This window comes from Procambarus clarkii, unplaced genomic scaffold (assembly GCF_040958095.1).
Source record: "Procambarus clarkii isolate CNS0578487 unplaced genomic scaffold, FALCON_Pclarkii_2.0 HiC_scaffold_1392, whole genome shotgun sequence".
Lineage (NCBI taxonomy): Eukaryota > Metazoa > Arthropoda > Malacostraca > Decapoda > Cambaridae > Procambarus > Procambarus clarkii.
The window spans coordinates 1-22,989 of NW_027190420.1; the positions used below are offsets into that span (position 1 = coordinate 1).

Here is a 22,989-nt window from a genome sequence, read left to right on the forward strand (position 1 = left end):
TCTTCTATATAGACATTAGAGAAGATTCAGCGGTATGCCATGCACCAGGCTCTCCGCTGTTTTCATTATTCGTCAATATCCGACTCTGCTATGTGATGCCACATGTATTCTTGCTTCACCACCCTGTAATGAAATATTGGTTTTGTTACTAATTGTTTTCAATAATACATTCTTTTATTATATAATATTTAATTTATTAATTAAAAACCCTTTCCATATTATAGAAAAAAACTAAAACAAGAATCTATATAAACCTATAGAATAGAATAGACTAATAGAATAGAATATATATATCATATATATATTGTATATAAATAAATATATATATATATAAATATATGTATATATATTTATATATATATATATATTATTATATCCTGTATTATTCAGCCCATTATTAGAGATAGTAGCCACCTCTTATTTTGGTTTTCTTTCATTATTAGTGCTCAGAAAATTAAATATATCTACATATTTAGTCAAAATCAATTACATTATTTTATCTTATTCATAGCATAAATGTTAACAAAGATTACTAAAAAGAGAATTGAATTAGACTACAGCAAATTGGCAAACTTTACCTTGTATCTGTTTCCACCGTGTTTGTTTGGGGCGTTCTTCAACATATCAGCAATACTTGTCTCAACATCTCTTTCAGTTGCATTAGTGTGGGTGTTGATACAGGCTTCTGGAAAGTTATAAGAATTAATTAATATATATAATTATAATTCTTTTTGTCAGGAGACAAGAAGCCACAGAGTAATAACATTGTTGGCTTTTATTTAGGTGTTCCCCTGTTCTCCAGTCTTCCTCCGTCCCCTCGTCCCCTTTGTCCTCCCCAGCATTCTCCATTCCCCTGTCCCCTCGTCCTCCCCCACCATTACCCTCTCCTCTGTTCCTTCGTCTTCCCCACCATCCCCCCTGTCGTCCTCCCCACCATTCTAAACTACCTCATCCCATGCATTCCATGATGGTCTGATGCTTCCATCTGAAAATTGGGAACATCAAAAGATCTGACTTTCCCAATTTTCTGATGGGAACATCAAATGATCTGATATTCCCATCACTGAAAATAAAAACAGATAAAAAAAATGATATGAAAAAATAGAAAATAAAATATACTCATGAAATGAACAGAATGGTTAACAACGCAGCTCAATTGCAATGCAATGTCACAATAACATTTAAATATACTTTAAGATATAATCTAGAAGAAAATAAGGATATTGAAATGGTTCATGAACTCTATTTCAATAAAGGACACTATGGGGAACTTTGAAAAATAGTTATTGAGTATAATTAGACAGACTTGTTGCTAGGCAGAGGAGTAATGAGATATATGGCAAATTTTGCAAAATATACAATGAAGGTACACAAACATTCATACCCAAACAAAGCAAATGCTAGGTAAGAACAAGCATTTGCCCGTAGGAGAAAGGTGATACCCACAAGACTAGAATACAAGTCATTAACAGGCATGCAAGTATAATACATAATACATGCCAGACATATATATAATCCAAAAAAAATGTCAAATTTACGTACTTATTATTACATTACAAATATCCAAGGTTTTAAAGACACGTTTCCTCTTGCGCCCAACGAGTGAATACTGAGACCAGACCCCATAGGTCCCTATCCTCCTCATCATTCGTCTCACTGTGTCTCCACAGCTTGCACCGCCGATTTGAGACAGCGTCTGGACCTGTTAAATAATGCATAAGCTGTAAGGTAATAGAGAATAATATATATCTTTCAATCTCAACATTAGATTTTCTAATTTCCAACTGTATTAAATAAATAGCATTAAAATATTTTCCTTCTTAACTATTACAAAAATCAACGAATTTGAGTAACTTTTGCTTTTGTTTTATTTGTACCTTAAACATAACACTGAACAATCAATTATGTGCCACCCCACCTTCCTTCATCTGCAAAAAAACTAATCAAAAGACATATGTACAAGGCTAAAAAATTCAGCAACACTTACCATACTCAGGCTAAAAGAATTAAGCAACACTTACCATACTCTTTTTATATTCACTGTTAACTTTTAGCTCATGTGACAGACTTTCCACCTGCTCAACAGTTTCAAGTGGGGATGGAAGAATGTCTTCCAGGATTGGTATATCTCCATGTGTTTTTGACATATGGGTTTCCGTCATTTTGACAATATTCAGGATATCCCCTGATAAAAATGTCAATTTTGATAATTCCTTCATTATGTATTCCATTTTTTTCTGTTACTGCAAAAAAAAAAAGGCTTACTAGAACAAGCATTTAGTGTTGCACATATATGATATATGTATTGATCCTTAGTGGATCCTATTTTAGTGACAGACACATTGGTGTCAGGTCACTGTCAAATGGGCTACTGTCATGTAGCCTTCAATTATGTAACCTCTCCCATTCTATGATAGGGGTGACACAGGGCAGCATCCTTAGACCCCCTCCTATTTGTTATATACATCAATGATCTGCTTTATGTCTCTAACATGATTAAACCTGTATTGTTTGATGATACTACCATCATCTACTTAGTTGCTTTACAAGAATGTAAAATTTCAAGTCTGTACTCTCCCTCAATGTATTTTCTTGTATGTATAACAAAAAATAATCAACACATAATAAATCGGTACTTACTAGATTTTCGAAAGGAGAGCTTTCAGTTCTGTCTTGTCTTGGAGTTTGAGGGGAAGGTTTTGTACTCGGCCTGTAGATAGACTTGTTGGTCCCACAAGATTCTGTCAGGGGTGGAAGCGTATTAGCATTGTATAGAAAATATTTACAAAATAGTTTTAAATACATAAAACTACAAATAGAAATTATTGAATTATTACATTAGCTTATAGCTTTTATGAATGCATTAAAAAATTTTGTTGCTGTTTTTGGTAAGTAGTCAATTCCCATTTGCCTCAAAATTTTTAATAATTCATCAACAGCATTGTGTGTAACACCATTCTTGTTTACCCACTGAATTAATAAATTCTGTGGGTAAACAAGTGAATGATGATTATCATGGTCATCATTCTCCTCCTCACTTTGAGAATTAGATAATACATCATGAATATCAGTAAGATTCATGTGTAAATCATCAATTTCAGAGCCTAATCCATACTCTTGATTTGACTCAGCTTCAAAAGAACTAATGTCATTGTCTGACGACTCAATCTCTGAACTTGATGCTGCCTCAGTAAGATTAATGGGTTCACTAGTGTGTACAGCTGTATTTGGATGCATTTTGTGTATACGTTTTAGCCTTCTTGATACTTGCATCCATCTGTTGTTGTATTGGAGTCGCTTTTTTCGCTTATACTCGTACATTCTGTTAAAGAGTGTCAAATTTCTACATTAGACTACCATATTACCTATATTATTGTTAATAATGTATTGACAGATGCAATATGTATTAAAATTCTAAAAATAAGTCATTCATTATATACAATGTGTGATAATTAAAGCTGGTGCATATAACATCCTTGTCAGGCACATGCAAAAGTGAACACTTCCAGAATTGGAGACATGCAGAAATGTAACATATGGAAATAGAGGCATGCCAAAACAAAGACATGCATAAATTCAAATTCTTATCGAAATAATTTCTAGTGATTATTATATAAATTATTCCATCAGTACTAGATCAAATATTCAATACCATCCTCCCATTGGAAAGAGTAATCATGTCCTGTTGGACATTAATTATATGTTGAGATATAATCTAAAAGAAAATAGGGACATTGAAATTGTTGTTAAACTCTATTTCAATAAAGGACACTATAGGGAACCTAGAACCCTGTATTACAAGTGTAAGTGATAATTTTGGAAAATTTAATTAAAGCTAATTGTGTAGGACACCTGGAGATATGGTGCCCATATCTAAAGAATCACATCAACTGGTAAAGGTATAGACTTGCCAATAAGTGGCTCCCAGGTTAGAGGCATAAAATGCCAAAACTAGATGGTAGAATAAAAAGAAGATATTGTAAAAGGTAACCAAACAAAGATGCCACAGAAATATTAGAAAATTAACTTTCGCAAGCAGCGTGGTAGACATGGTTGGAACAAGTTAGGTGAGAGGGTGGTGGAGGCCAAAACCATAATCATAATCATCTGTATCAAACCTTATTACAGGTAAAACCAGTAGGCAGTCTACTGTATTTTATCAAACCGTTATTAGTATAATAGATCTCGTAATAATTTTGCAAAAATAATGGCATTTACTATTTTTAAAAGATTATTAGCAAATTTACACAAATGGTGCATTCGGAAGACAAAACCAATTTTTCACTTTTGACAATTGAGCACCTGCTACATCCAGATTCTAGGGAGGAAAGGAAGGACGATCTTACTGGATCCCATAGCCTCTCCGAGGCACAAACCTGGCTTTTACATAACCCCCCCCCCCCCCCTGCACCCGAGCTTTTTAAAATAGTAAATGCCACTATTTTTGCAAAATTATTACGAGATCTATTATTCTAATAAGAGTTTGATAAAATACAAACCCTGGGGCCATAGAACGGCTATTTAATCCCCTTGAACGGACCTGTGCATGGGCCACTGAGGCATCGAAAAAAAAACAGACCGGCTTGGGAAAAAAGCAAAATTGCCGGTCTATGGCCCAGCTGATGGCTGTGCATGAATGGTTAATGGCTAATGGCTGTTAGTTATGGAGCTAGGTTAGACTATGTATGTTTAAATCTCTGATTTAAACAGAGCCAGTGTTCAGTCAAATAACTGAATTTATCAAATCTTATCCTTGTATAATATACAAGCTGATGTGAGATCCCTGTCTACAGGTGGACTGGAACTATTATCCAGTAGGCAGTCTACTGTATTTTATCAAACCGTTATTAGTATAATAGATCTCGTAATAATTTTGCAAAAATAATGGCATTTACTATTTTTAAAAGATTATTAGCAAATTTACAGAAATGGTGCATTCGGAAGACAAAACCAATTTTTCACTTTTGACAATTGAGCACCTGCTACATCCAGATTCTAGGGAGGAAAGGAAGGACGATCTTACTGGATCCCATAGCCTCTCCGAGGCACAAACCAGGCTTTTACATAACCCCCCCCCCCCCTGCACCCGAGCTTTTTAAAATAGTAAATGCCACTATTTTTGCAAAATTATTACGAGATCTATTATTCTAATAAGAGTTTGATAAAATACAAACCCTGGGGCCATAGAACGGCTATTTAATCCCCTTGAACGGACCTGTGCATGGGCCACTGAGGCATCGAAAAAAAACAGACCGGCTTGGGAAAAAAGCAAAATTGCCGGTCTATGGCCCAGCTGATGGCTGTGCATGAATGGCTAATGGCTGTTAGTTATGGAGCTAGGTTAGACTATGTATGTTTAAATCTCTGATTTAAACAGAGCCAGTGTTCAGTCAAATAACTGAATTTATCACATCTTATCCTTGTATAATATACAAGCTGATGTGAGATCCCTGTCTACAGGTGGACTGGAACTATTATCCAGTAGGCAGTCTACTGTATTTTATCAAACCGTTATTAGTATAATAGATCTCGTAATAATTTTGCAAAAATAATGGCATTTACTATTTTTAAAAGATTATTAACAAATTTACAGAAATGGTGCATTCGGAAGACAAAACCAATTTTTCACTTTTGACAATTGAGCACCTGCTACATCCAGATTCTAGGGAGGAAAGGAAGGACGATCTTACTGGATCCCATAGCCTCTCCGAGGCACAAACCAGGCTTTTACATAACCCCCCCCCCCCCTGCACCCGAGCTTTTTAAAATAGTAAATGCCACTATTTTTGCAAAATTATTACGAGATCTATTATTCTAATAAGAGTTTGATAAAATACAAACCCTGGGGCCATAGAACGGCTATTTAATCCCCTTGAACGGACCTGTGCATGGGCCACTGAGGCATCGAAAAAAAACAGACCGGCTTGGGAAAAAAGCAAAATTGCCGGTCTATGGCCCAGCTGATGGCTGTGCATGAATGGCTAATGGCTGTTAGTTATGGAGCTAGGTTAGACTATGTATGTTTAAATCTCTGATTTAAACAGAGCCAGTGTTCAGTCAAATAACTGAATTTATCAAATCTTATCCTTGTATAATATACAAGCTGATGTGAGATCCCTGTCTACAGGTGGACTGGAACTATTATCCAGTAGGCAGTCTACTGTATTTTATCAAACCGTTATTAGTATAATAGATCTCGTAATAATTTTGCAAAATAATGGCATTTACTATTTTTAAAAGATTATTAGCAAATTTACAGAAATGGTGCATTCGGAAGACAAAACCAATTTTTCACTTTTGACAATTGAGCACCTGCTACATCCAGATTCTAGGGAGGAAAGGAAGGACGATCTTACTGGATCCCATAGCCTCTCCGAGGCACAAACCAGGCTTTTACATAACCCCCCCCACCCTGCACCCGAGCTTTTTAAAATAGTAAATGCCACTATTTTTGCAAAATTATTACGAGATCTATTATTCTAATAAGAGTTTGATAAAATACAAACCCTGGGGCCATAGAACGGCTATTTAATCCCCTTGAACGGACCTGTGCATGGGCCACTGAGGCATCGAAAAAAAACAGACCGGCTTGGGAAAAAAGCAAAATTGCCGGTCTATGGCCCAGCTGATGGCTGTGCATGAATGGCTAATGGCTGTTAGTTATGGAGCTAGGTTAGACTATGTATGTTTAAATCTCTGATTTAAACAGAGCCAGTGTTCAGTCAAATAACTGAATTTATCAAATCTTATCCTTGTATAATATACAAGCTGATGTGAGATCCCTGTCTACAGGTGGACTGGAACTATTATCCAGTAGGCAGTCTACTGTATTTTATCAAACCGTTATTAGTATAATAGATCTCGTAATAATTTTGCAAAAATAATGGCATTTACTATTTTTAAAAGATTATTAGCAAATTTACAGAAATGGTGCATTCGGAAGACAAAACCAATTTTTCACTTTTGACAATTGAGCACCTGCTACATCCAGATTCTAGGGAGGAAAGGAAGGACGATCTTACTGGATCCCATAGCCTCTCCGAGGCACAAACCAGGCTTTTACATAACCCCCCCCCCTGCACCCGAGCTTTTTAAAATAGTAAATGCCATTATTTTTGCAAAATTATTACGAGATCTATTATACTAATAACGGTAAATAAATAATAAATAGTAAATAAATCAAAATCAGTTACATTATTTTATCTTATTCATAGCATAAATGTTCTCGAAGATTACTAAAAAGAAATTGAATTAGACTACAGCAAATTGGCAAACTTTACCTTGTATCTGTTTCCACCGAGTTTGTTTGGGGCGTTCTTCAACATATCAGCAATACTTGTCTCAACATCTCTTTCAGTTGCATTAGTGTGGGTGTTGATACAGGCTTCTGGAAATTTATAAGAATTAATTAATATATATAATTATAATTCACTTTGCTATTCCCCATTCCACAGTCCTCTCGTCCTTCCCACTTCCCTGTCCCCACATCATCCCCACTATTCCCACTTCCCTGTCCCATCGTCCTCCTTACCATTTTCCCCTCCCCTGTCCTTCTTCCTCCCCCGCCATCTCCCATTCACCTGTCCCTTTGTCCTCCCCAGCATTCCCCTGTCCCCACCATCCCCAACTCCCCAGTCCCCTCGTCCTCCCCACCATTACCCTCTCCTCTGTCCCCTCGTCTTCCCCACCATACCCCCCTCTCGTCCTCCCCACCATTCCAAACTACCTCATCCGATGCATTCTATAATGGTCTGATGCTTCCATCAGAAAATTGGGAACATCAAATGATCTGATATTCCCATCACTGAAAAATAAGAACAGCTAAAAAAATGAAATGAAAAAAATAAAAAAATAAACTATACTCATGAAATGAACAGTATGGTAAACAACACAGCTCAATTTCAATGCAATGTCACACAAAATTATTAAATCGAAATGAAAATAAATTGAAATCTATGAAAATTCAAATTATCAATACAATCGGAAATATTGAAATAATATCGCAACATAATATAGTGTGGGTTGCTCTTACGTGCAACAGACGGTGCTGTTTTTCAAAAAAGGCATGGTTTTACCTGTCACAAGTGTGGCATCTATACTTATACTCACGAAATGAACGGTATGGTAAACAACATAGCTCAATTGCAATGCAATGTCACAATAACATTTAATAACAATAATAACAATAACATTTAAATATACTTTAAGATATAATCTAGAAGAAAATAAGAACATTGAAACGGTTCATGAACTCGATTTCAATAAAGGACACTATGGGGAACTTTGAAAAACAGTTAATGAGTATAATTAGACAGACTTGTTGCTAGGCAGAGGAGTAAATAATGAGATATATGGCAAATTTTGCAAAATATACGGCACACAAACATTCATACCCAAACAAAGCAAAATGCTAGGTAAGAACAAAGCAGTTGGCCCGTAGGGGAAAGGAGATACCCACAAGACTGGAATACAAGTCATTAACAAGCACACAAGTACTACACTACACAACAACCGCACTACTACCAGAACTGGACGAATCACTACCAAAACAACACATTGCACATCACTACCAAAACAACACAACACAACACAAGCATTGGCAAAGAATTATAGACCAGTTGCACTAACATCCCACATAATAAAATTATTTGAGAGTGATCAGGAGTCAGATTACTAGTTTTATAGAGACCAATGACCTCCACAATCCAGGCCAACAAGGATTTAGAGCAGTTTCTATGATCGAGCCACTGAGATCTATAAAGAATTCTGATCAAGAAAGAGATCTAGGGGTGGTTTTAGATAGAAAACTATAACCTGAGGATCATATTAAGAACATTCTGCGAGGGGCCTATGCTACACTTTTTAACTTTAGAATTGCTTTTAAATACATAGGTCAAAAAGTTTTAAAAGTTTTAAAAGTTTTTTAAACCTCTCGTGTATCATGAGTGTGTTAAAGCATCAGATGGTGCATTCAGATGATGAATATTACCTAGTTCCTTCATCTGGGAAGAATGAACACATATTGGTGCATTCGGATGATAAAAACTAACTACTGTAGTTTAATTGATCAACAGACTGTATATCATATGCAGACTGTATGTGGATCTGCGGGCCACTCCAAACAACAGCCTGGTGGACCAAGCTCCACCAGGGCTAAAGCACAAAGTGATATAGATGTGATAGAGAAACTAGGTCAAATGGAGGAGTAGGTCTGTATATTAAACAGCACCTGACGTGCACAGAGCTACTAAACTCAATGTGGTGGTAGAGTGGTGGGGGGGGGGGGGAAACATTGCAGAAAAAAACAAAAATACAATTTGGTCAACAAAACAGCATTGTTTAAAATAGAAGACATGGGTTGTCATTTTGGGGGTAAGGTAGGTTACATTGAGTTAATTAGTTAGTACTTAGTTTTTATCTTAAACTGGTTGGGAGAGGTACAGTGTTGCTGTGCTGGTGAAAGAACACCTAAAGGTAAATTAAATAATGATTGCGAATCCACAAGAAGTTGACATAATATCGCTAGAGATCTGCAATCAGGATGATAAACTTTCCTTAAAGAATTTGACAAACACTTGCTGATAGGACATGAAGTAAATGAAATGTATGTCAAGTTTTGTGAAATATATGATAAAAGCACAACAAAATTTGTACCAAAGGAGAGATGCAGAACTAGGAAAAGGGGTTTGTTCAACAGAAATTGCGAGAGGGCCTGAGACCCAAACACACACAAATGGAATCAATATATAGCAAGAGGCCAAACCCCCAAACATACAAGCGATGCAAAGATGCGAGAAACAGCAGCAGCATTAAGGAGAGGGACTTAAGGACCATAAATAAAGTGTGAAAATAAACTCGAGTAAATTTTTTTAACTACTCTCGACAGTGAAGAAAAACAAATATTCAGACGATTTGTGTTAGAATCATTAATCTTACACTTTCGGTCATATTCAACAACACAAATACATACACACACATTCCTGTTGCTGTAGCAAGTGAAGAATTACACACACAGATCACAATAACGTGATGCATCAAATGAACAAATCCACAAGGGCCGTGACGAGGATTCGAACCTGCGTCCGGGAGCATCCCAGACACTGCCTTAATCGACTGAGCTACAACAGGGTAAAAGGGTTGAAACCGAAGTTCTACTGAACTTACTGGATCCCATAGCCTCTCCGAAGCACAAACCAGGCTTTTACACAACCCCCCCCCCCTGCACCCGAGCTATGTCAACAGGCCGTTCTCCCTCTTCGCCCTTCCGAATGCACCATATCAGTAAATTTTTTAATAATCTTTTAAAAATAGTAAATGCCACTATTTTTGCAAAATTATTACGAGATCTATTATTCTATAGAATAATGCATATAAATGCATATATGCATATAAATACAAAACATAAATACAAAAGTAAATGTAAATAATTTTACCTTGCACCTAGATCCACCAAGCCTGTATGGCGCGCGTTTCAGTACTTCGGAAATCTAGAACTATCTTGAATCTCTAATCTGCAATGAAACAATACATATTATTGCACTTACCAAAACATGGATGAATGTAGAAAATACAGAACTATTAGCTGAATATCAAATAAATGGATTTAATCTATTTCACACAGATAGATATATTACACCGTGTATATTAGGTAATACCTAACATACACGCCTCCACACACACTACATTTGAAATGTAGTCTCAAAAAGACTACATTTCAACAGCAAAGATTACTCCATAAAAAAATAATTAAATTATTGACCAACATGAGAGAGGGTTAGCCAACATGAGGGTTGTGTTGATTGCCTGAAAATATTTAAATTGTGTAATGTATTGAATGGCATTTTTCAAGTTACAACATTTTTTAAATTACTGAACTAGGTTCTAGGCTTTGCTAGGCTTAATTCAATTATTACAGATAAGCCTAACCTAGCCTAGAACCCAGTGGGTTTTCTTCCTATTGGGGAGTGTTGTACATGCCTCGCCTCCACATACACACTAGCACAGCCAGGCCTCGCCTCCACATACACACTAGCACAGCCAGGCCTCGCCTCCACATACACCAGCACTGCCAGGCCTCGCCTCCACATACACACTAGCACAGCCAGGCCTCGCCTCCACATACACCAGCACTGCCAGGCCTCGCCTCCACATACACACTAGCACAGCCAGGCCTCGCCTCCACATACACACTAGCACAGCCAGGCCTCGCCTCCACATACACCAGCACTGCCAGGCCTCGCCTCCACATACTCACCAGCACAGCCAGGCCTCGCCTCCACATACACCAGCACTGCCAGGCCTCGCCTCGCCTCCACATACACCAGCACTGCCAGGCCTCGCCTCCACATTTAAACCAACCAAGCCCACAAATACGTTAACATGGACCAGCATTACACCGTCTAACATACTCTGTCAGATGTAACAACTAAATTTGTGAATTCAAGACCAAATCTATTGTATAACACAGTGTTAGTACGAGAAAAACATTACTTACATTCGAAGCCGTGTTTTAAAATGGCGGCGGTCTTGTACTGACGCTCCAAACTGTGTGTTCGTTTGCGTATGATGAACGTGTGACAATTTACTACAACAATTATTTAATTATTCTTATTCTTTATTTTAATATTTTTAGGGTACATGAAATTTCAAACTTATTTGCACACAATAATATAATTGCATTGTCATAACCTTTATATATTACGGAAAATACGATGACATGAACGAAGTCAAAGTGAAGTTGAAGTCAAAGTCATTCGCCGAACGTATTAGTCATTTTTTTTCATACATACATAGTTGATTTACAAACATAATGTTGGATTTATAGATAGAGCTAGTGCATACAATACCTAAAGCCACTATAGTAGGCCTATATAGCATTTCAGGCAACCGGGCAGTATATATGGACCCCTTACTCAAATCTCTGAATATGTTAGATATTAAGTCCCTGCACATACTCTCATGTGTATTTTATATATATAAAACGCTGCACTGTAATGTCAATCCTGACCTTAAAAGCTTCCTAGAAGGTTGTAACAGATCCCATGAGCACCACACCAGAAACAAATACCTATTTGATATTCCAAGAGTACGACTTAGTCAAACTAGAAATGCTTTACAAATCAAGAGACCTCGAATGTGGAATGACCTTCCCAATTATGTTAAAAACTGTACCTCTCCCAACCAGTTTAAGATAAATAAAGATAAATTTATAAGTTAAGAAAAATTCCACAAATCAACAACCCTGTTACTGACCCTGTATTTACCCAAGTCTTTCCTAAATCTAAACTTATCCAATTTATACCCATTGTTTCGTGTTCTATCTTGTGTTGACAATTTTAATACCCTATTAATATCCCCTTTGTTATATCTATTCAGGAAATTGTGGTTGATCTCGAACCCATTGATAATGTGACGACTTATACAGAATTTTGTAACTATATCATCAAGATTGTAACCAGCTTAGCTAAATGTAGTGTGGGGTTCAGTCCCTAAGCCCATATATGTGCCTCTCTAACCATTTAGGTTACAGGGCAAAAACATAAAAACAAAGGTAACTGCAGAAGGCCTATTGGCCCATACCAGGCAGCTCCTATCTATAACAGATAAACACTAAGTACTACCTAATTAACTCAATGTAACCTACCAACCTAACCCCCAAAATGTCAATCCATATCTTTTATTTTAAACAATGCTGTTTTGTTGACCAAATTGTATTTTTACTCTTTTTCTGTCATGTTTCTCCCACCCCTGTTTTTTCCCTTTTTTCTTATTTTTTCTCAACATAATTCATACTTTAATTATGCGGATCAGGACATCACCTGATCAAACACATCAAACATCGTTTGACCACCATCAAACACACACATTTCGTGTGTGTTTGACGCTCACTGATATGTACCAGCGTTGTTTTATATATGGTGCTATTCTATCTTACGCTTTGTTGCTCTTTTTTACCTACGGGCTCATAGAACATTCTATTGCGAAAACATTGGCACAAAAATGAATGACGTACATACAATAATAATGTCAGGACAGTGATATAATTATAAACTTTCAAAGCACTGTATCGCCCATGTGTCGTCTTGTCACCAATACTGGGTAACAGTTCCGCCACTTCCCACACTCTTGCGGGTGGGCAGCGACCATTATTCTACGTTTATATTCATATCACCGTGTTGGGAATTTCATTGCGAGTACATTGATACCAAAATTAACGCTGTAGGACAAGTGTGGAAGTGATAACAATCCCAAGAGTAAAAACATTTTGTTGCTCTTGGGCACTCACGGCGAGTCATCTACGTAGGTATTTATTGGGTGCTGGTATTCATATAACTTTTGGTGACCGTTTTTGCTGATTTTCTTCTAGAGAATGTTATTGCGAACACGTTGGTACCAAAATGAAATACATAGCTCGAGAACTAAGGTCAGGAGAGTAAAAAGAGTATACACATTTTTGTTTTGACGCTTAATTAAGGTTATTGTGAGTACTCATCGCCTGCCTAGAAACTGGAACTAGTAATTCCATCTATCATACATATCATACAAGAGGAGCCACACATCTATGGATCATCCAATAAAATCAGCAGACTTCTAGATGTTACTACTGCTCGGCTTAGACTCGGTTACAAGTATCTCTGGGAATTCTCATTATCTGCTGATGTAGACCTGACCAAATGTAAACTGTGTCAACAAAATTATTCGCACACCCTCCGTCACTATGTGATGGAGTGCGAAAAGATACATGAATTTAGAGACAATTCTATAACCAATGTTCCAGCGATGTGTCAATATTTCATTCAAAATGATCTGCTACCAGAAATTTTAGCCAAATATCCCCAGTTTGCTAACTGTAGATAACAACTAAGTGATTGTAACCTATCCACCGCTGCCCACTGGATGGGGGACGGTGTGCAGGACAAACATATAAATTTTGATACTAGCTCTCCACATATGTCAGTTGCTTAATTTAGAACCTGTACTTGAGGTCGATCTCGAACCCATTGTTGATGTGATGACTTATATTGAATTTTGTAACTAGCTCATCAAGATTGTAACTTGCTTAGCTAAATGAATTGTGGGGTTCAGTCCCTGAGCCCATTATGTGCCTCTGTAACCCTTTCCACAACCGCCCACAAGATGGGTATGGGGTGCATAATGGGGTGGGGTGTCTTGGCCAAACGTGCCACATCAAAACCACAAGTTGACATTGAATGTGAATTAACAATGAGACAAGTAAGATTTATACTAATACATTTATACTAACTCTGTTGAGCGTTGACCATTTATACATCAAATCTGTTGATGTGAGCAATTTAGTTTAGTCTGCCGTTTAAAGAAAAAAAGAGCATATCAATGGTATATCACAGAAAACGAATTTATCATAAACTCATGTATTTGTCTTATCATATTGAACTGCATTCATATTTTTAATATATAACAATATGAATATACAAATTTCTGTAAATCCCCTACCTTGTTGGAATCTGTGGAAATGAATGAGCAAATGTGCTGGCTGAAGGCGCTGAAGGAAACCACATTGGTTTCATTTTGGATACAAATGTCCATGGAAATTCAAAATGGAAACTAATTATATAGTTGAACCTGCAGAGACGAGTTTAAGAATCTGTGTTGAGAGTGATGGACACAGCCTTCACAATTATACTTCAGAGAATGTAAACATCTAAGAGTCATTAGAAATATGTGTAGAATAATAAACCCTACATTGTTTGAGTTAGGGAAAACACCATTTGTGATATATAGATACTATAGCTGTTCCTAAAGATTCACCCTTTTTTGCACCAGCAAGATAACATATAAGATTTTAAGAGTTGACGAATGTTAATATTCTTGTTTGATAAACTGTGAACTTGAGACATAGTTAATAAGAACATATTAACACAACAAAATGTTTTCAAAATCCTTAACACCACTTTCCAGCAACTTATATAATTTATATAAATTATTTTAGAGAATAATACATAAATTATATATTTAAACATGATATAGTGTTTAGTGGAATGTATAAGGAGTCAAATTGTGTTAAAAAGAGCAATTTTTAGAAAATTTGGAAAAATACTTTTTTCTGTTCAAATTATAACTAAATGGATTATAAAGGTTTCACTCAGCCAATATATATCATTCACAATTTATTAATGAATTTTACAAAAAAACACCATAAATTTTATATTTAAACATGTAAAAACTATTTGTTTTACATTTGGAAGAAAATAATTGTAGAAAAACAATTTATAATTAAACCTTTGTGTTTGGATTTTTTGAGTAAAAGTTTCTCAAAGGCTCTCCTGCACCATTCTCAATGCAAATCATTCCCACACCTATGGCAAGAGATAGGCGAACGTTGTGTAGATGATTTGTGTTTGCTGGGTACCACAGGTCAGGTTCCTTCACCAGTTCACATACCCTAGCAACACCTACCACAGGTCAGGTTCCTTCACCCGTTCACATCCACCAGCAGCACCTACAACAGGTCAGGTTCCTTCACCCGTTCACACCCCCCTGCAGCACCTACCACAGGTCAGGTTCCTTCACCCGTTCACACCCACCAGCTGCACCCACCACAGGTCAGGTTCCTTCACCCGTTCACATCCACCAGCAGCACCTACCACAGGTCGGGTTCGTTCACCCGTTCACACCCCCAGCAGCACCCACCACAGGCCAGGTTCCTTCACCCGTTCACATCCCCCAGCAACACCTACCACAGGTCAGGTTCCTTCACTCGTTCACATGCATTAGCAGCACCTATCACCGGCCAGGTTCCTTCACCCGTTCACATCCCCCAGCAGCACCTACCACAGGTCAGGTTCCTTCACCCGTTCACATCCACCAGCAACACCTACCACAGGTCAGGTTCCTTCACCCGTTCACACCCCCCAGCAGCACCTACCACAGGTCAGGTTCCTTCACCCGTTCACACCCACCAGCAGCACCCACCACTGGTCAGGTTCCTTCACCCGTTCACATCCACCAGCAGCACCTACCACAGGTCGGGTTCGTTCACCCGTTCACACCTCCCAGCAGCACCTACCACAGGTCAGGTTCCTTCACCAGTTCATATCCCCCAGCAGCACCTATCACAGGTCAGGTTCCTTCAACTCGTTCACATCGACCAGCAGCACCTATCACAGGTCAGGTTCCTTCACTCGTTCACATCCACCAGCAGCACCTACCACAGGCCAGGTTCCTTCACCCCTTCACATCCCCCAGGAGCACCTACCACAGGTCACGTTCCTTCACCCGTTCACATTCCCCAGGAGCACCTACCACAGGTCAGGTTCCTTCACTCGTTCACATCCCCCAGCAGCACCTACCACAGGCCAGGTTCCTTCACTCGTTCACTTCTCCCTGCAGCACCTACCACAGGTCAGGTTCCTTCCCCTGTTCACACCCACCAGCAGCACCCACCACAGGTCGGGTTCATTCACCCGTTCACACCCCCCAGCAGCACCTACCACAGGTCAGGTTCCTTCACTCGTTCACACCCCCAGCAGCACCTACCACAGGCCAGGTTCCTTCACTCGTTCACATCTCCCTGCAGCAAATACCACAGGTCAGGTTCCTTCACTCGTTCACATCCCCCACCAGCACCTACCACAGGCCAGGTTCCTTCACTTGTTCACATCCCCCAGCAGCACCTACCACAGGTTAGGTTCCTTCATTCGTTCACATCCACCAGCATCACCTACCACAGGTCAGGTTCCTTCACTCGTTCACATCCACCAGCAGCACCTACCACAGGTCAGGTTCCTTCACTCGTTCACATCCACCAGCAGCACCTATCACAGGCCAGGTTCCTTCACTTGTTCACATCCCCCAGCAGCACCTACCACAGGTTAGGTTCCTTCACTCGTTCACATCCCCCAGCAGCACCTACCACAGGTCAGGTTCCTTCACTCGTTCACATCCCCCAGCAGCACCTACTACAGGTCAGGTTCCTTCACTCGTTCACATCCCCCAGCAGCACCTACCACAGGTCAGGTTCCTTCACCAGTTCAAATACCCTAGCAACACCTACCACAGGTCAGGTTCCTTCACCCGTTCACATCCACCAGCAGCACCTACCACAGGTCAGGTTCCTTCACCGTTCACATCCCCCAGCAACACCTACAACAGGTCAGGTTCCTTCACCCGTTCACACCCCTTTGCAGCACCTACCACAGGTCAGGTTCCTTCACCCGTTCACACCCACCATTAGCACCCACCACAGGTCAGGTTCCTTCACCCGTTCACATCCACCAGCAGCACCTACCACAGGTCGGGTTCGTTCACCCGTTCACACCCCCAGCAGCACCCACCACAGGCCAGGTTCCTTCACCCGTTCACATCCCCTAGCAGCACCTACCACAGGTCAGGTTCCTTCACTCGTTCACATCCCCCAGCAGCACCTACCACAGGTCAGGTTCCTTCACTCGTTCACATCCCCCAGCAGCATCTACCACAGGACAGGTTTCTTCACTTGTTCACATCCCCCAGCAGCACCTACTACAGGTCAGGTTCCTTCACTTGTACACATCCACCAGCCGCACCTACCACAGGTCAGGTTCCTTCACTCGTTCACATCCAACAGCAGCACCTACAACAGGCCAGGTTCCTTCACCCGTTCACATCCCCCAGCAGCACCTACCACAGGTCAGGTTCCTTCACCTGTTCACATCCCCCAGCAGCACCTACCACAGGTCAGGTTCTTTCACTCATTCATATCCCCCAGCAGCACCTACTACCGGTCAGGTTCCTTCACTCGTTCACATCCACCAGCAGCACCTACCACAGGTCAGGTTCCTTCACTCGTTCACATCCACCAGCAGCACCTACCACAGGCCAGGTTCCTTCACCCGTTCACATCCCCCAGCAGCACCTACCACAGGTCAGGTTCCTTCACTCGTTCACATCCCCCAGCAGCACCTACCACAGGTCAGGTTCCTTCACTCGTTCACATCCACCAGCAGCACTTATCACAGGCCAGGTTCCTTCACTTGTTCACATCCCCCAGCAGCACCTACCACAGGTTAGGTTCCTTCACTCGTTCACATCCCCAAGCAGCATCTACCACAGGTCAGGTTCCTTCACTCGTTCACATTCCCCAGCAGCACCTACTACAGGTCAGGTTCATTCACTCGTTCACATCCCCCAGCAGCACCTACCACAGGTCAGGTTCCTTCACTCGTTCACATCCACCAGCAGCACCTACCACAGGCCAGGTTCCTTCACCCGTTCACATCCACCATCAGCTCCTACCACAGGTTGGGTTCCTTCACCCGTTCACACCCCCAGCAGCACCTACCACAGGTCAGGTTCCTTCACCAGTTCACATACCCTAGCAACACCTACCACAGGTCAGGTTCCTTCACCCGTTCACATCCACCAGCAGCACCTACCACAGGTCAGGTTCTTTCACAAGTTCACATCCACCAGCATCCCCTACCACAGGTCGGGTTCCTTCGCCCGTTCACATCCACCAGCAGTACCTACCACAGGTCGGGTTCCTACACTCGTTCACACCCACCAGCAGCACATATCACAGGTCGGTTTCCTTCACCCGTTCACACCCCCCAGCAGCACCTACCACAGGTCAGGTTCCTTCACCAGTTCACATACCCTAGCAACACCTACCACAGGTCAGGTTCCTTCACCCGTTCACATCCATCAGTAGCACCTACAACAGGTCAGGTTCCTTCACCCGTTCACACCCCCCTGCAGCACCTACCACAGGTCAGGTTCTTTCACCCGTTCACACCCACCAGCAGCACCCACCACAGGTCAGGTTCCTTCACCCGTTCACATCCACCAGCAGCACCTACCACAGGTCGGGTTCGTTCACCCGTTCACACCCCCAGCAGCACCCACCACAGGCCAGGTTCCTTCACCCGTTCACATCCCCCAGCAACACCTACCACAGGTCAGGTTCCTTCACTCGTTCACATGCATTAGCAGCACCTATCACCGGCCAGGTTCCTTCACCCGTTCACATCCCCCAGCAGCACCTACCACAGGTCAGGTTCCTTCACCCGTTCACATCCACCAGCAACACCTACCCCAGGTCAGGTTCCTTCACCCGTTCACACCCCCCAGCAGCACCTACCACAGGTCAGGTTCCTTCACCCGTTCACACCCACCAGCAGCACCCACCACTGGTCAGGTTCCTTCACCCGTTCACATCCACCAGCAGCACCTACCACAGGTCGGGTTCGTTCACCCGTTCACACCTCCCAGCAGCACCTACCACAGGTCAGGTTCCTTCACCAGTTCATATCCCCCAGCAGCACCTATCACAGGTCAGGTTCCTTCAACTCGTTCACATCGACCAGCAGCACCTATCACAGGTCAGGTTCCTTCACTCGTTCACATCCACCAGCAGCACCTACCACAGGCCAGGTTCCTTCACCCCTTCACATCCCCCAGGAGCACCTACCACAGGTCACGTTCCTTCACCCGTTCACATTCCCCAGGAGCACCTACCACAGGTCAGGTTCCTTCACTCGTTCACATCCCCCTGCAGCACCTACCACAGGCCAGGTTCCTTCACTCGTTCACTTCTCCCTGCAGCACCTACCACAGGTCAGGTTCCTTCCCCTGTTCACACCCACCAGCAGCACCCACCACAGGTCGGGTTCATTCACCCGTTCACACCCCCCAGCAGCACCTACCACAGGTCAGGTTCCTTCACTCGTTCACACCCCCAGCAGCACCTACCACAGGCCAGGTTCCTTCACTCGTTCACATCTCCCTGCAGCAAATACCACAGGTCAGGTTCCTTCACTCGTTCACATCCCCCACCAGCACCTACCACAGGCCAGGTTCCTTCACTCGTTCACATCCCCCAGCAGCACCTACTACAGGTCAGGTTCCTTAACTCGTTCACATCCATTAGCAGCACCTATCACAGGCCAGGTTCCTTCACTCGTTCACATCCCCCAGCAGCACCTACTACCGGTCAGGTTCCTTCACTCGTTCACATCCACCAGCAGCACCTACCACAGGTCAGGTTCCTTCACTCGTTCACATCCACCAGCAGCACCTACCACAGGCCAGGTTCCTTCACCCGTTCACATCCCCCAGCAGCACCTACCACAGGTCAGGTTCCTTCACTCGTTCACATCCCCCAGCAGCACCTACCACAGGTCAGGTTCCTTCACTCGTTCACATCCACCAGCAGCACCTATCACAGGCCAGGTTCCTTCACTTGTTCACATCCCCCAGCAGCACCTACCACAGGTTAGGTTCCTTCACTCGTTCACATCCCCAAGCAGCATCTACCACAGGTCAGGTTCCTTCACTCGTTCACATCCCCCAGCAGCACCTACTACAGGTCAGGTTCATTCACTCGTTCACATCCCCCAGCAGCACCTACCACAGGTCAGGTTCCTTCACTCGTTCACATCCACCAGCAGCACCTACCACAGGCCAGGTTCCTTCACCCGTTCACATCCACCATCAGCTCCTACCACAGGTCGGGTTCCTTCACCCGTTCACACCCCCAGCAGCACCTACCACAGGTCAGGTTCCTTCACCAGTTCACATACCCTAGCAACACCTACCACAGGTCAGGTTCCTTCACCCGTTCACATCCACCAGCAGCACCTACCACAGGTCAGGTTCTTTCACAAGTTCACATCCACCAGCATCCCCTACCACAGGTCGGGTTCCTTCGCCCGTTCACATCCACCAGCAGTACCTACCACAGGTCGGGTTCCTACACTCGTTCACACCCACCAGCAGCACATATCACAGGTCGGTTTCCTTCACCCGTTCACACCCCCCAGCAGCACCTACCACAGGTCAGGTTCCTTCACCAGTTCACATACCCTAGCAACACCTACCACAGGTCAGGTTCCTTCACCCGTTCACATCCATCAGCAGCACCTACAACAGGTCAGGTTCCTTCACCCGTTCACACCCCCCTGCAGCACCTACCACAGGTCAGGTTCCTTCACCCGTTCACACCCACCAGCAGCACCCACCACAGGTCAGGTTCCTTCACCCGTTCACATCCACCAGCAGCACCTACCACAGGTCGGGTTCGTTCACCCGTTCACACCCCCAGCAGCACCCACCACAGGCCAGGTTCCTTCACCCGTTCACATCCCCCAGCAACACCTACCACAGGTCAGGTTCCTTCACTCGTTCACATGCATTAGCAGCACCTATCACCGGCCAGGTTCCTTCACCCGTTCACATCCCCCAGCAGCACCTACCACAGGTCAGGTTCCTTCACCCGTTCACATCCACCAGCAACACCTACCCCAGGTCAGGTTCCTTCACCCGTTCACACCCCCCAGCAGCACCTACCACAGGTCAGGTTCCTTCACCCGTTCACACCCACCAGCAGCACCCACCACTGGTCAGGTTCCTTCACCCGTTCACATCCACCAGCAGCACCTACCACAGGTCGGGTTCGTTCACCCGTTCACACCTCCCAGCAGCACCTACCACAGGTCAGGTTCCTTCACCAGTTCATATCCCCCAGCAGCACCTATCACAGGTCAGGTTCCTTCAACTCGTTCACATCGACCAGCAGCACCTATCACAGGTCAGGTTCCTTCACTCGTTCACATCCACCAGCAGCACCTACCACAGGCCAGGTTCCTTCACCCCTTCACATCCCCCAGGAGCACCTACCACAGGTCACGTTCCTTCACCCGTTCACATTCCCCAGGAGCACCTACCACAGGTCAGGTTCCTTCACTCGTTCACATCCCCCTGCAGCACCTACCACAGGCCAGGTTCCTTCACTCGTTCACTTCTCCCTGCAGCACCTACCACAGGTCAGGTTCCTTCCCCTGTTCACACCCACCAGCAGCACCCACCACAGGTCGGGTTCATTCACCCGCTCACACCCCCCAGCAGCACCTACCACAGGTCAGGTTCCTTCACTCGTTCACACCCCCAGCAGCACCTACCACAGGCCAGGTTCCTTCACTCGTTCACATCTCCCTGCAGCAAATACCACAGGTCAGGTTCCTTCACTCGTTCACATCCCCCACCAGCACCTACCACAGGCCAGGTTCCTTCACTCGTTCACATCCCCCAGCAGCACCTACTACAGGTCAGGTTCCTTAACTCGTTCACATCCATTAGCAGCACCTATCACAGGCCAGGTTCCTTCACTCGTTCACATCCCCCAGCAGCACCTACTACCGGTCAGGTTCCTTCACTCGTTCACATCCACCAGCAGCACCTACCACAGGTCAGGTTCCTTCACTCGTTCACATCCACCAGCAGCACCTACCACAGGCCAGGTTCCTTCACCCGTTCACATCCCCCAGCAGCACCTACCACAGGTCAGGTTCCTTCACTCGTTCACATCCCCCAGCAGCACCTACCACAGGTCAGGTTCCTTCACTCGTTCACATCCACCAGCAGCACCTATCACAGGCCAGGTTCCTTCACTTGTTCACATCCCCCAGCAGCACCTACCACAGGTTAGGTTCCTTCACTCGTTCACATCCCCAAGCAGCATCTACCACAGGTCAGGTTCCTTCACTCGTTCACATCCCCCAGCAGCACCTACTACAGGTCAGGTTCATTCACTCGTTCACATCCCCCAGCAGCACCTACCACAGGTCAGGTTCCTTCACTCGTTCACATCCACCAGCAGCACCTACCACAGGCCAGGTTCCTTCACCCGTTCACACCCCCAGCAGCACCTACCACAGGTCAGGTTCCTTCACCAGTTCACATACCCTAGCAACACCTACCACAGGTCAGGTTCCTTCACCCGTTCACATCCACCAGCAGCACCTACCACAGGTCAGGTTCTTTCACAAGTTCACATCCACCAGCATCCCCTACCACAGGTCGGGTTCCTTCGCCCGTTCACATCCACCAGCAGTACCTACCACAGGTCGGGTTCCTACACTCGTTCACACCCACCAGCAGCACATATCACAGGTCGGTTTCCTTCACCCGTTCACACCCCCCAGCAGCACCTACCACAGGTCAGGTTCCTTCACCAGTTCACATACCCTAGCAACA

The 22,989-nt window shown here is 43.2% G+C and overlaps 1 long non-coding RNA gene across 1 annotated transcript; it reads right to left on the reverse strand.

The window, feature by feature from the left end:
• Nucleotides 1–577: 577 nt before the first annotated feature.
• Nucleotides 578–7,389, reverse strand: LOC138362176 (uncharacterized). Its single transcript, XR_011227461.1, has 3 exons — nt 7,281–7,389; nt 1,543–1,702; nt 578–685 (listed from the first exon to the last, which is right to left on the reverse strand). It is a non-coding gene; the product is annotated as an uncharacterized lncRNA (long non-coding RNA).
• Between the last annotated feature and the right edge of the window lie 15,600 nt (nt 7,390–22,989).